Source organism: Corylus avellana, chromosome 3 (assembly GCF_965113065.1).
Source record: "Corylus avellana chromosome 3, dhCorAvel1.hap1.2, whole genome shotgun sequence".
Taxonomy (NCBI): Eukaryota; Viridiplantae; Streptophyta; class Magnoliopsida; order Fagales; family Betulaceae; genus Corylus; species Corylus avellana.
In genome coordinates, this window is record NC_142492.1 from 30,000,647 (window position 1) to 30,006,796 (window position 6,150).

At 35.2% G+C, this 6,150-nt stretch overlaps 1 pseudogene; it reads right to left on the bottom strand.

Annotated features, from left to right (window-relative positions):
* Nucleotides 1-3,107: 3,107 nt before the first annotated feature.
* LOC132175203 (uncharacterized) lies at nt 3,108-5,864 on the bottom strand (annotated as a pseudogene).
* Between the last annotated feature and the right edge of the window lie 286 nt (nt 5,865-6,150).

Consider the following 6,150-nt stretch of genomic DNA (forward strand, 5'->3'; position numbering starts at 1 on the left):
TTTTTTTTTTTCAAAACATAAAACTACTAACCGTAACTGCCTAGGTGGTTAGGGGGTTTTTCCTAATTGCCTTTAAAAGTGGTTAGCAGTTAGTACAATTAACGGTTAACAGGCAGTTAATAACATCTCCGCCTTTTCACCCCTAATAATTTAATGAGGAATGACCACACTTGTTATGGTGTGATCATCCCCATATCAAAATCTCCCACACCCTTTACCTTATGCTATCACATGATAGCATACTAGGAATGACTTCATTTCACCATTTTTCAAACGAATGGCATCAATTAATATTTGTGGTTGGGAACATATATAGTTCACACCCATTCCACAATTGATGATTTCATTCATACATAAAACCATGTGTCGACTTGCACCGAACTTTCGATCAAGTATTTCCTCTAAAGCCATTATTCCTGACATTTTTCTTAATAAACCTTATGAATGTCTTTTACACTCTTAGAGCATAGATACTATCCAATAGCAACATAATGTCTTTTAGTAGACTTTGCATTTAAGTAAGTTATAATATCTATATCTCGTTAATGTCATCTACCTTTAACCTACCAATTATGTCTCCTATTAGACAGAAGTGCAAAATCATTCATTGAGGCATCTCTGAATTCTTCCAACTATGCAGCAACCCATGTAACTATTACCAAGGCGTTTCTTAATCCCATTATTGCTATATGCCCTTTAAATTTATCCAGAGGCAACCCCTTGGCCTCTCCACTATATCTTAAATGTGTGCTCTACTTTGTATTTAAGAGATAGTGAACTTGTTATCACAAAATACATTGACTAGCTAGTTTGTTAGGTATACATAAATATAAACTATCGACAAAACGTTTAATACAAAATGCATTACTTATGGTTGTACTGCATGATATATATTAGCTTCCATTGTGGATTTATTGGGCTGATGTGAACTTTTGTCAATTTTTTTGACAAAAGTTGAACGGGAGTGATAACTCTGTTTTAATCAATAAACAAGATAGTATCATAAGAAATGAAACTGAGGTTAATAAAAGTAAAATTGTTAAACCACATTGAGGTAAAAGGTATTTAACCCTTCATTTTGTCAATAAACATACTTTGCACCATATTTTCTCATTGTTGCTGAAATTTAAGTGCCACGCGGATCGATCTCTTGTGGAGAAGTTAATAAAAGATGTAGTAGTTCAAATTTTAGCATTTGAGTATACTATTTAATGGGATATAATGAATACAAAAAATTAAAACGCACGAATTGGTTGAACATTTAACTAGGTTTTTTACATTTTTTTTTTTTTTAACCCCGCATAAGGAGAGCGAAAAGCATTTAACAGTCGATTTATAATGTATGGTCTCTAACCAATTGTAATACCCATAAAAACATTTAACCAGTTATTTGATGCACTTCGGGACATTTAACCAGTTGATTTATGCACCCACAAAATGGTTTTTTATTTTTTATTTTTTATTTTTAAGCATTTGAAATTTTAAGAGTTTCTAGCTAATTTCCAAAAGTCTCTTTCCTGTGTGCACATTTTCCCATATTTTAGGATTTTGCAATGCTATGATGCGAAAATGTCCAAAATAACCCCTATTTTTTTTTAAAAAAAAAAAACACAATTTTACTCAGGTGATCGTGGTTTCTGGTTCCAAGGACTAAATGAGCTTTAGTTTTTTCGGACAAAAAAAAAAAAAAAAAATCAATTAAGGGTAAAATTGTATTTTACAAATTTTACAACAGTATAAGGGATATTTCATCTTTTTATCGTTTGATTTAGGACTGCACCCTAATGGCAAGGGTATAATTAAAAGAGATTAAAACATTAAATACTGACATTGTAAATACACTACAAATTTTTTTTTTTTTTTTTTTTGCTGACAGGCAGTTTTTGATGTGTTAGGTGGTCTGACACGTCAATAAATTTTTACTGACATGTCATTATTGATGTGTGTCGGGCGTTAAAATTTTGGGTGTCAAAAACGAAAATTTTTTGACGTGTCACTTTTGACACGTCAATAATTTTTGACGTGTTAAAAAGTGGCACGTCAAAAAAATTTCCTGACATGTCATTTTCTGACACGTCAAAAAATTTCTGATGTATCAGAAATTGACACGTCAAATTTTCTGACCTGGCAGGAGTGGCACGTCAGAAAATTTTCTGACGTCTTAAAATTAACAAGTCAGTAAATTTTAAAAAATTATTAAATTTTTTTTTTTTAATTTTTTATGGATTTTTTTTTTCAATTAAAAAATTTATTAATTTAAATTATTTTTTAATTTTTTTTCACCAATTTTGTTTCTCCAGCTCTCCCTCTCTTCTTTTCTCCATTTTCTCACTCTCTCGAAATTTCTCCAGCTCTCCCTCGCTTCTTTTCTCCATTAATTTTCAAAAACTTAAACCTAAAAAATCTTCAAAAAAATCAACCTGAAAAATCAAAAACTCAAACGTCAAACCCAACAAATCTTAAAAAAACCCAAAAAATCTTCTTATCTTCTCTTCTCCTTTTTTATTTTATTTTTTCTTATGCTTCTCTTCTTCTTCTTCTTCTTCTGCAGCTTCTCTTCTTTTTCTCTTCTCCTTTTCTTTTTCTTTCTTCCCTCTAGAGGGAGCTGGCCGTACGTGCAGAGAGGAGAGAGAGTGTGGGGAAATAAAAGAAGATATATAGAGGGAAATAATAAATAATAAGAAGAGAGAAAAAGTTGAATATTCCACCTTTTTTTAGTGACGTGCCAGCATTTTACCACGTCAGAAATTTCTGATGTGGAAAATTACTAGCACGTCAAAACATTGCATTGCATAATTTTTATTATTAATTAATAACCATATATATTTTGTTACCTAATATTAATTATTTCCAAATAAATTAAAGAATATAAAGCACACTTTTATATATATATATATATATATAATAACCATATATAGTGAAAGCATTGCATAATTTTTATTATTAATTAATAGACATATATGTTTTGTTACTTCTTTCTTTTTTTTTTTTTTTTTTCTTCGGTGGGGTGATTGAGAACTATCATTGCATTTCGTCATAGACATGAATACCTCATTACATTTGGCATGGCACATGACGACGACGACTATATATTTGTTTCTGTTGATCCTGCCCTAATCACAGTTCAGTACAAACAGTGCAGAGCCATGGATTTCTACTGCCATCGATATAGTCTGGTCTGTAACTGCTATCTCTTTTCCACTCCATACTTCCTTGCACTTACAGGAAGTTCCTTTCAAGTTTTTGCTAGGAAGTACCTTAGCCAGGTCCGATATCTTTGCAGATATCACTGTCTTCGCCGGGCTCAGATTGAAAAAAGCGATATATATTTCACCTCTTCTTCCAGTTGCAATCCAAGAACGAGTTCCACTAGAACTGACTTTAGCTTCAACATCATTCACTGTTGCACATAGACCGGAGTAGCTATTTACCAGGGTTCCATTGAAGTTCAACTCTCACATCTGGTTCGTATCCCATCTGCAAGGTAAAAGAGCGCCTCTCTTGAACTCTTTTGAAGTAAGCTTCTGATTTGAAGAAGCACTCAAACAAGAGTCCATTCTGTCAGTTGCTGTTAAATGGAGTTTCCCTTGATATTGCTGCTTGTAAGTCATCCTTTCATCTAATGGCAAAAGAGACCCTCTCTTGTATAGGCAAAGTGGTGCTTGGTGTTTGCTAGGGGTGTCAAAAATAACCGGGAAACCGGAACCGGGACCTGAAAACCGGGAAACCGGGGACCGGTTCCGGTTCCAGTTGCCAAAAAAAAAAAAAAAAACCGAGACCCCGGTTCCGGTTCCGGTTTTTGGCACCCGGTAAAAACCGGAAAAACCGGAACCGGGTCTTATTTTATTAAATAATATATATATATTGTCTTTGTATTATGTTTGTGAACTATTTTTATTGTGAGTGTATTTCTTTTGATTGGTAAATTATTTACTTGTTTTTTTTTTTTTTTTTGGGTTTTGAATTGTTGTAGTAAGGGGTATTTATTTCTTGTGCATGTTGGTTTGTTTACATACTTGTTTTTACTTTTTATTGTTTTAATGTTTTCTTTATGTATCTAATTTAAAATGATTTTTAGGGTATTTTAAAAAATTTGATTTTTTAGGATTTTTAGGCTTTTTTAGGTTTATTTTTTAATTATTTAGAACAATCACAATAAAGCCTCTTTACTTTAGACAAAAAGATTAATAGCTTTTTTTTTAAAATGAGCTAACTTATGAAAAAAATAATGGGCTTATTTTAGGCCAAATACCTAAAATAAGCCCCAAACACTAATTTTTTTCAAAAACCGGTTACCGGACCGGGTAAAACCGGAACCGGCCGAGAACCGGGACTCCGGTTAACCGGGGTCCCGGTTCCGGTTCCGGTTTCCCAAAACCGAGAACCGGGGTACCCCGGTTCGGGTTCCGGTTTTGGCCAAAAACTGGGAAACCGGACCGGGTTGACACCCTTAGTGTTTGTTTGCTTCCTAATTTTTCTTTCCAGCAAATTTTTTCAGGGTCTTGGTCCGAAGCTTGAATAGACCAACCAATTGCTTTTGAATTCATGCAGCTTGTGAGGCCCAAAACGTGTGTATCAGATATTTCTACACTTGTTAGAGATCTTGTTGATAGCCAGGCAAGAATGTCGTCTCTACTCTTAGAATCCATCATACTAGTAATATAAGGAAACTCCATGTTGTTTGAGCTAAAAGAGTTTATCTCCAACAGGGTAGGATTTGTTATGAGATTGTATGTGGTCTCGTCAAGCTTTCTGACATCTCCTCCAAACATGAGAGGAGACTTGGCCATAGACCATAGAGTCATCTGTGTTCTTTGCTCGTCTGGGTTAAGGTTCGATCTTCTGTGAGGACCTTCATTCGAACCTGGATCAGTAAGCCATCCTAGTGGTAGCATATCCAAGTCAGGCCATGACTTCCCCAGCAAGCCCATAGCTCCTATCATACTAGCGGTAGAAAAGTCCCTTGTAAGTTGTAACATCGAAATGGGCTATGACATCTCCCCAGGAATCCCAATCATCCCCAGTTATCCGGTACATGTTGACTAGTCCACTCACATCCTTGGCCATTGCTGGCGTCACGCTGGTTCCAGGAGACAGAGAATACAATATGGGACGGTCAAGTTGCTTCAGAACTTCTGACACAAAGCTTATTTCATTTATATCCAAGTCATCACCAAACACACAGTCATGTTTCACAAAATCAACTCCCCACTCAGCATACTGTTCATAAAGTGACCTCAAGAAGGCTCTTCCTGCTCCCAACTTGGTATCAACACTCATGAAACCATGTTGCATCCATGCACATGCCCTTTCCTTAATCCCGATATCTTTTGCGCTCCACTTTCGGCCAGACTCTTCATAAGCATCTCCCGAGATTGTGTCCAAGATAGGGGTGTTTGCGTTCACTGCCTGTGTACTTATTCCTCTCATAACATGAATCCCAAACTTCAAACCCATGCTATGAACTTTCTTAGCTACTTCAGTGAACCCTTTCCCGCCTTTGGACGAAGGCCACCTATCCGGGTCAGGAATCGTCCTCCCCCATTCGTCAATTACATCAAATCCAAGAGAATCCGGGTAAGCACCTTTGACCTTTCTCCTATACCAAAGATAATCCACCACAACATACTCATACCCATGAGGGCGTAAACGGTTAGATACGATTTCAGCACTTTGCAAGAATTCTTTTTCAGAAATGGTCCAGCAAAAGGAATCGTAGGAGTTCCAACCTCTAGGTGGGAAGCTAGCATGTTCTGGCTCGCCATCGGATAGAGCTTCGGAGGATACTCTTGGATTTAGAAGAAGGATGAGGAAAGGGATAGAGATGAAGGCGAAGACCTTCATAGCTCCCTGGCGAGGTTGTCCCAGCTACTGGTCCATATATTTTGTTACCTAATATTAATTAATAACCATAAATTAAAGAATATAAAGCGCACACATATATATATATATATATATATATATAATAACCATATATAGTGAAAGCATTGCATAATTTTTATTATTAATTAATAGTCATATATATTTTGTTACCTAATATTAATTAATAATCATAAATTAAAGAATGCAAAGCACATATAATAACCATATAGTGAAAGCATTGCATATAAGAGACAAGAGCATTAACTAGTTTTATAAAATTTTAATAGG